Here is a 10,140-nt window from a genome sequence, read left to right as displayed (position 1 = left end):
CCTCTAGTTAAGCCCCATGGAAATATACTGATACTACTTACTATGATGAGCAGTGCATGGGAATTTTTTGGATGGGAAATACTGGTCTGTGAGACTCACACACAGTGTGAGTGATCAGCCGCTGCCACTGTCGTGTGTCTGTGTTGAAGATGGAGAGGGCACATGACGTGTTCAACTTGTTGTGAGTCCTGTTTTTGCTTGACAGTCCAAGTAGTTAGTTCCTTCCAAGTTGTATTTATACAGTCAGCCAGGTCCTGCACATATCAAAGAAACTGAGACCTTTGTGCAACAAGGAGGAAGGGAGAAACAGTGACCTGTCTTGGACTCCTGGAGAATTTGTGAGAGCAACCCACCAGCCATTCTGAGCCAAGATTTGTCAAGTTGATGAAAAGACACAGGGCATGATTCAGACCCGGTCGCAAGCGCTGTGCGCTCATAACCGGGTCGATGGTGGGCCAGTGCGCATGCGCACGACGGAGCCGGCTCCATCGTGCGCATGCGCGAGACCTGGATAGCGACGGGCATCCGTCGCTCCGGGTCTCGCAACAAAGGGGGCGAATTGTCGATGTTGAGTGACAGCTCGCCCCCTTTGGTGGGTGGGCCGGGGGAGTGGCTGCCCAAATGGAGGCATTCCCATGTGAACGCCTCCATTTGGGGGCGGCCCCACTGACATCACGAGTAATGTCAGTGGGAGAGATTTTGGCTCTGTTAGAGCTGAAATCTCTCTGGGGCTTGCGGCCACGAGACCCTACCACAAGGGTCTCGTCACAAGCCCGATGGTCGTGATGGTCTTGACCATCGCGACCATCTTCCTGGCCGCTCGCTATAGCTGTGGGTGGTAACCCAAAGCTATGCAAGCGGCCAGAAGGCCGTTCTAAAATAAAAAAGACCGGCCCTGATTCAGAGCGAGCCCTCTGTCAGAGCGTCCGGCTCTGAATCATGGCCACAGCCCCTTCCAAATATCTCCACACTGCTTTTTTATGGGAATGCCACATTGACACAGCCTCCTGCTATGAGCCATGTTCAGGGCTTACTACCTGCAGAATATGCCAATTCTGCCCAAAGTAAAGGCCCTTCAAAACATCTTCACACTGCTCTGCACATTATTATTATTATTATTATTATTATTATTACCAGTTATTTATATAGCGCATACATATTCCACAGCGCTGTACAGAGAATATTTTGGCCATTCACATCAGTCCCTGCCCCAGTGGAGCTTACAATCTATATTCCCTACCACATGCTCACACACATACACACTAGGGGTAATTTGTGTTGGGAGCCAATTAACCTACCAGTATATTTTTGGAGTGTGGGAGGAAACCGGAGTGCCCGGAGGAAACCCACGCAAGCACAGGGAGAATATACAAACTCCACACAGTTAGGGCCGTGGTGGGAATCGAACCCACGACCTCAGTGCTGGGAGGCAGTAACGCTAACCAACATGACCACGCCCCCTCTGCTCATACACTGCTTCTCGCCTTTTTAGCCAATCGAACTCTCCTCACCACTCCACCAATCGCTATGCCCCCTTCACACATGTGCTGCCTCTCACCTTTTTAGACATTACAAATGTATCACTAATGAGCCAGTTGGCTTCACCCACTCCTAATAAATATATAACTCCTCTCTTATACTAGTGAGCCAGTGCTTTAGAAAAATAGCAGTTTGCAAATTGAGACAGTGAAATTGTGTTGTAAATTGTAATACATGAAGTCTGCTTGCAAATTTCACTGCATAAAGCTACATTACTTTGTGATAATTCACCAAGCAGTTACATAATTCAGAATTTACTCCACTTAGAAAATATAGTGTCAGAAAAAATTATGTCTTTTCCACTGTTACAAACAAAATATTTACCACAGGATTTAGTATTTGAGACCAATGGCAGTAAAATAGAAACAACCAGACAACTTTTGAAGTTGACATAATTTTCAGAAAAGTTGTAAGATACAGTATGACAATGAGCAATCAGAATAATCAGACTGGAAGACCAGAAAATACATTACCACTGAGGAGAAGAAAATCATTATTTTCAGGCAAAAACATAGATTACACCACAAAAGAAAACAATGGAAGAGGTTAACAAGCAAGCATTCAAATATAACGCAAATGAAGATCCTCTAAATAGTGATCCTCTTGAAATACTGTAGGAAGTACTGTATGTCAGTTAGATGTGAGCACTGTCAAGTGAAAAAAATGGATTGTTGAAGCTGCTAGATAGATTGTGCTTTCACAAGGAAAGGTTACCCTTCAAAAACTTACAGATGTTCTAAGTCAGTATCAACACTAATGGAAGGTGAATCAGTGCAATCTAAAACATTTTTTAAAACATCAGGAAATATAATTAATGATTTGCAATGACATCATCTGATATAATACATATACAGTAGTAGGAGAGAATAAAAACATTATTACCCAATATTTAGAATACAATGTAAAATCTACCATACTATATTAACTATTAACACAACCTGAAAAAGAGCCTTAATACTTGCAAATATATTTCATGGGCAACTAGATAAATGAGGCAAATAAACTGTGTGAAGGTAATCTAAAGAATTAGAAACAAATTTTACTGTCACTGCAAGAAATTCCATATACAGTATAAATAAACTAAAAAAAACTACAAATGATGTAAAACTCATAATGCATGATGACAAATTACTAGTGGAGGAACATCCTAGACATTACAATGGTTCACATGTGTCAGAAATTGGAGAGGTAATTTTAGGTAGGAAGTGAGATCAACAATATACTCATATAGTATATGACCCATTACAGTATTCTATAATATATCCAAAAGTTGAAGATGGTTACCAAATACATATTAAGGAAATAAATCCTGCAGCTAAAGAAAAAGTGCAGAAAAATGTATCCGCCAAAGATTACTATGCATATTGTATGATGGTTTGAAAAAATCATATAGTATTTTGAAATGTACTGTACGCAACAGTTTCACCAATATATTATGAATATGTATACCAAAATTTAACATGAAAAATGATTATATATTCATTTAAACCAGGCTTCATTCCGAGCCATTCAGTATATACATCCAATAGATGCTGTCACTTTAAATGATCATACAAGAAATGTTTGCCAGCTTACTATATTGCCCTCTTCATATACTGGAAGACTGAGATACATGCATGAGTATACACAAGATGCAATAGCTTACTATATGTACTGTATGAAATTATAGTAGATCTGCCCAGAGATTACTTTTGATAACAAATGGATTGGGCCATATAATTCTCTCCTTTTATGAGTGTTTTTTTTGCACAGATTAATGTAGAATATTGTGGATCAGTAAAATAATTCAAATATAAATGCTAATATGTCAACAAAGCAAGTAATCAGGCTGACTTGGAATTAAAAGTAGGGAACACAATGAAAGCTGAAACTTATTTATTTGGCAGACATATAAGCAGCATGCAGCCTGCCTAATATTTGACACTCATGAACATTATCAGTGGCAACTCCATAGTCTGCAGTGCAGTTCAAAATTCAAAAATGGTAGCCACACCAACTGCCAGTGGGTCCTGGGTGGCAATGTTAGGCAGCGTTTGGGGTGGCAGTTGGTGTGGCTCCAAAATTTGAATTTTAGACTGCGCTGCAGCCCTACCTCTGGAGCAGCCACTGAACCTAATCCATCAGTAGTATATTTAAGAGTAAATTTGCTAAATGGTCAACACATTTAATTTTTGAAGGTTTATGTTTGCAAAATAATTCAGGCTCTACCACACACTACATTCACAGGTCTTTTTTAAACTTTGCAGAAACATTTGCTCAGAGATTTTTATGAGGTCCCATGGTACTACATATGGAATAACTATGCAAAACAATTTACGTGAAGGAAGAAAAAGTGGGCATACATGTATATAAAGGGCTATATAAACAAATATATTGGGATGTGTAAATACAGCCCATTCCAACAATCATGAAATATATTACTTAATGCTTATATATATATATATATATATATATATATATGTGTGTGTGCAAAATACCTACATCGTTTCAGTATTTAATGTAAATGGTGCAATCTGTGAAACATTCAGAGAGGCAGGTCATTGGCTGGGATTACTTGAGGATGGTAGCCATAGGAATATTACATTGGGGGTTTACTATGCGAATCTTCAACAAAATTAAGGGATTTATATGCAGTTTTAATAACCTTACAGTCTTTAGAATCTATAGTTGAAATATATAAATAAAATTTAAAGAGGTATTATTTTGAGGAGAATGGAGAATTAAAAGGAAGAATAAAGTACTCCTGTCTAAAGGAGCACAGCTCTAAACAATTAATCACTTAACTAAAACATAACCTTTAATTGGTATATATTAAAAAAATACAGAGGACAACAAAGGAATACAAATATGAGCAATATATATGAGCCTGCAAGGTATTGTGCATATCCTAATAGTTTTAAAATAAAATACAGCATAATGTATCTGAATACCAAAGTATATCATTATTCAACAACAATGAACAATGAGAATAGAGAATTGGTAGAAAATATTAGTGATCATCTCACAAGTATCAAAGAATGCACATCTGTACAAATATGCGGTACAACACTGGAAGACATTAGCTTACCTGCAACAGTACAAACATCATCAATATATGAAAAATACCAAGTTAGTTATTTGATGATTTATGTAAGGTTACACAAATATGTACTTTATACAGAAAAAAACTTTTGTGCATTTTCATAAATAAAAGTATAAACACAGGTGACGTTATCATTTATATGTTAGATGACCCAGGTGGCACAGGAAAAACATTTCTATTAAACCCAATACTTGAAAAATGCAAATTAACATCAAATAAGTATATAGTAGTGGCAAGATCCAGTATAGTTATAACATTGTTGATAGGGGGTCACACAGCCCATTCTGTCCTTAGACTACCAATGAACTTGCATTCAAAAGAAAATGTTATCTGTTGAATTAGTAAAGGTATAAAACAGACTAATTTATTATAGGAATGTGATGTCTTAGTATGGGATAAATGCATAATGTGTTGGGTGCTTTCCTAGGTGTGTAACAGTTGATATGCTTATTGGAGGCCTTTAAAAACCTGTGTACAGGTGAGACTCAAACCAGGAAGCATATTTTATGTTTATATTAATGTGATAGCAATTGCCATGTTTACAATTCTAATAATAGAGTAGGACTGATGAGATGAAAAAGCTTGATAAAGCAGCCCATAGGCGAAACGCGCGTCGGCGTTTCCAGTACATACCGATGTTAGACATGTTATAAGTAAACCTGTGATTCGTGGCATATTAAGTTTAAAGCTGACCATAGCTTTACTTTGTATACATTCTCTATCTTCCCCGCAACAGTACATAGACGGAGACATATATGCACGATTTAAAATGACACTGATAAGATTGATTGTTGTATAACAACTACATGTGTAACTCAGAGGTTAAACTGAGTATATCTCTCATAGTCTCCCCGCTATATTTTATAGATGGGTGAATGATTGCATTCTGTAAAAAAATTTGAACACAATTGACTGAATATATTAAAACAAATACATGATTCATAGCATATATTATGTGAAGCAGAATTGCACTTCACATTATCTCTCTCTCCCCTCGGTGTACAATCAAAGTGGAGAACTGGTTGTGCAGTGTGCAATTACATATGAATTACTGGCAGATAGTACCAACAGATCCCTTTTAGCAGAAGTATCTAGATGCAGGCAAAAAATGTTGCAACAATACCATATAACCTATCTGTTGTTATCCCCCTGTTACAATAGTAACTTATTTGAGAAGCACTATCAAGCACGATACTGTAGATATTAATTAGTAGGGAAGACTAGACCTTACAAGTTATTATAAATATGGTGTTTAGAAAATAATTTACATTTTAGAAAGTGTTCTGATCAAACAGCATAAGGTCTTTATAAATACAGATACACCAACTGAGAGATCTAATAATATATAATAAAGATAACATACAACAGCGGTAACTGGACAATTTTTTAATTCACATAATTCATTGATATCATTCACAATACTACTATCTACTGTATATTCCTGTGTAGGAATATTTCTACTGTTTTTATATTTCCCCGTATTGGTGTCCCTTATAAATCTGTTTTAATATGATACAAATAAAGATTTAATATTTTAATAGTTATTGAATTATCATGACAATTTGTGGAACATCTGAGTGACTAAGAGTGCACCATATGAAAATACTCTACCTTTCTTTCTCTTTTTCTTGTTTATAAATATGTGTAACATGTAGAGTGATTGGTAGCACCACCCTAGTACAGGAATATATAATATTTATAATGGTTGCTTGAATACTAACAACAATTTAATACATTTACTAATCCCTGGAAGTAGGATAACTAAAAATAAACAACGATTGTTATAAATATATGTTAATAAAGCTCACAGAATATTTCACATTCTCTGGTGCGAGATCGATTTTGTTTCAATTGAGATGAAAAACCTGCAAACAATAAGTATGGTGGTCACTCACATCAGCTTAATGACATTGCACAGGTGCTTGTAAAGGGCGTGGTTTACACTGAACTACAGAAAAAGGTAAGTCAGCTCCTGGCTTATACATGTGCTGTTATCATGCAGTACATTAATTTGTCATTATATGACCCAGAGTGGGTGCTACTATTAGGTAGCAACAATTATTTTGGGGTGAGCATTTGAGCGTGGGGCCCCTGGAGTTGCTCTGGCTGGGCCTTTTTCAGGACATCACCACTTAAATCACATGTATATTTTTTCATCACTTTTATATTTGTTTGTCTATTATTTATGTAATTTTAACTATTTCTCATTATATTAACACTTATTGATTTATCTTTACACATCTATACTTTACACTTCACTATCACCTTTTTTCCCTTTTTCGGGTGATGCCCTGGGGATGGTCCTTGGCTAGATTCTTTTGTGGTTCCCTGCGCCTGGGACGTGAACCCCATAATGTTAGGGATGCCGGTATAGAGGAGTCTTGATGTCGGCCCGGCGCTTATTCATATATTTGCAAATGTATGTAACTATTACCTCTGAATTTCTATTATTATGTAGGATTCAAGTATTTTTGCTGATATTGCTGCAGTGTGCTGGAGGGAAAATCCCTTTTTTTCTGTAATTGAGATGAAAAAGCTGGTCAGCTTATCAAATCTTGCAACAATTAAAACTAATATTCCCTTATTACATTATAAAATATAGAAAATACAGTATATTATTCTTTATTATCAGTTATTTATATAGTGCATACTGTACATATTCCACAGCACTTACCAGAGAATATTTGCCAATTTGCATCAGTCCTTAATGTGGAGTTTACAATCTATATACACACTAGGGTTCCTTTTTGTCAGGAGCCAATGAACCTATTAGTATATTTTTGGATTGTGGGAGGAAACCCGCACAAGCACAGGGAGAATTTACAAACTCCATACAGTTAGGGCTACTTGGGTTAATTGAATATAAGACCTCAGTGCTGTTAGGCAGTATTCATAACCATTACACAACTGTGCTGTATGTATATATATATATATATATATGTGTGTGTATATATACTATAGATTTAGGTTTAACTGCTGCTTCATGCAGAACTTTTTCTGGATATTCTTTTTCTTGAAATCTATTGCTGTATAGCTGTATTTGTTCTTCACACGTATGAGCCTCACTGCAATTCCTCTTAATTCTGTGGAAAGTAGAGTACTCTAAAAGTTCTGCATGAAGCAGCAGTTAAACCTAAATCTATAAAGAGATGTGACTTACTTAAATATAAGGATCAACCTAACAAAGAAGAAAATAGCATCATCCCATTCATAACTACTTTTAATGCACAAGAAAATAAAATTAAGAATGTTTTTAACAAGCATTGGAAAATTCTTTTAATTGACCCAGTTTTGAAAGACATCCTCCCTAAAAAGGCTCCAATTGTATTTAGGAAGGCTAAAAATCTTAAGGACACACTGGCACCCAGTATGCTAAGGAACCCCAATACCCCAATACGAACGGCCTTTCATAATTGCCCAGGCTGCTATAAGTGCAGCAAATGTAACATCTGCAAGTATGTACATAAACAAAGAAGAACTTTCCACAACTCTACAAACAGTAAGGAATATAAGATAAAAACTCATTAGAATTGCAGCTCTACATCGGTCATATATCTGCTGGAATGCACCTGTGGAACCAAATACATGGGCAAAACCAAGCGACCGGTCAAGCTTCGGATACAAGAACATATTCGAAACATAAAGAACAAAGTTGAAGGACATTTGGTATATCATCATTTTACACAATACCATAATTCTAATCCGGAAGATTTAACATTCAAATCCATTGAACATGTACAATTGGGAGAAAGAGGCGGAGACCTGGCTAACCTGCTATCCAAAAGAGAAATGTATTGGATCTTCGAATTGGACACAATGACCCCGCGAGGCTTCAATGACAGCTACGAGATAGCACCATTCTTGTAGATATGTACTGATGGTAGCTAGTGTATCCTTTATGTATTTTTCTACAGTCATACCTCATTATAAGCGCCCAATCTCGTCAGATCTTGGAACCTAAGCAGTGATGGGCCTGGCTAGTACCTGGGTGGGAGACCATCAGGGAAGACCAGGAACTGTAGTATGTTATTGGACTCACAATATTTTGCACCATCATTTCACATTACTTGTCTCATGAGCCTGTAGCAGAAGAATGCTGAACTCCATTAAAGAAAAGATCGACCATAAGAAGAATATTAATATAAGAATTATCTATTGGAAATTGAAGAAGGAATTATGATTTTCTGCAATGAACTTTAATAAAGATGGCTTGCCCTTTAAGAAGACTGAGTCCTGCCCATATTTAAATATTTAAATATTTAATTATTCCTTCCTAATAGATCCCCTTTTTAATTAGTTCATCATATAATTTCATGAGTCTATCGTAAATATATTTCACTTTTATTAGACTAGTTATATTTATATATGTTGATATTATATATATTATATATATATTATATATATTATATATATATTTAGGAGCAACTATATATGAAACTCAAAACAGATGTTTTTAACATATTGATTTCCATAGGTGTGGGTATAACAAGATGGCCATAAGGAAGTTCTATACAGTACCATGAGAGTACCAAGATGGACACTTAAAGACACCTGACTGCTAAACTTTGAATCATTTGGACCATCGTTAATGATAAGAAAAAGGTGTACCAAGATGGCCAATGTTGATCACTATTGAAAAGCAAGATGGACACCGTTGCTCAATTTGAGTACTAAGATGGCCGCCGTTGTAGTGCTATTTTCATTTAATATCAAGATGGAGTCCGTAGCCTCACATGAGCACCAAGATGTCCGCCGCTTGTAAAATGAGTACCAAGATGGCCACCAACATACCGGAAGGGGATATCGAGACACCTGACCTCCAGGCCAGCTGACCAAGACGTAAGGGTGGAAATACCTCATCAGATCCCGAAAACAGCGCTCGTGTGGGCGGAAGTAAGCTCACAGGAAATGAAGAGATGGGCTAATACCACGTGATGCCCGGGAAATATTATAACACATTACGGACATAAACAGAATCTACTCTTTGTAAGAGCGATTCTGCTATCCAGCAATATTACAACTATATGGTTAGTTATTGGTCTTATATAATATAACAAATATCTAATTAACATAAACCGGAAGTGAGGTCACTTCCAATGGGAAATCTCTGCTCAGCTAGTCCCAGCATGTGGGTATTTATACCAGATACTCCACAGGAGTTACACATCCCTTGAAGAAGTCCAACAATCGGACGAAACGCGTTGGAGACTCCTGATTCTGCCTTCCATGAACTTACCTTTAATATCCAGATAAGCCATTCCCTATTTATTTCCTCTCTCCCCCCTTTTTTATTCCCTTATGCTAACTGTTTTTTAACATCTGCCAGTGGCATTTTTATTTCTATTGTATGTTGTTGCCTTGTATATTCAGAGTTTTTTTGTAATTAAATTTATATATATTTTTTATGATTATAAGAACTTGATTTTCACTTTATTCTATATGCACATTATACACTTTATATTGCGATAATTGCACACTACGTTTATATATTGATATTGCTCAGTTTATCATTTACACTT

The 10,140-nt window shown here is 36.5% G+C and overlaps 1 pseudogene; it reads left to right on the top strand.

Moving 5' to 3' along the window:
- The first annotated feature begins 8,527 nt into the window (after positions 1 to 8,527).
- On the top strand, positions 8,528 to 8,646 carry LOC148529155 (5S ribosomal RNA; annotated as a pseudogene).
- The last annotated feature ends 1,494 nt before the right edge of the window (positions 8,647 to 10,140 follow it).

This window comes from Taudactylus pleione, unplaced genomic scaffold, assembly GCF_031769625.1.
Source record: "Taudactylus pleione unplaced genomic scaffold, aTauple2 ptg000086l, whole genome shotgun sequence".
Classification (NCBI taxonomy): Eukaryota; Metazoa; Chordata; class Amphibia; order Anura; family Myobatrachidae; genus Taudactylus; species Taudactylus pleione.
The sequence above is the reverse complement of the archived record's forward strand: the minus strand, read 5'-3'. Positions and strand labels throughout refer to the sequence as shown.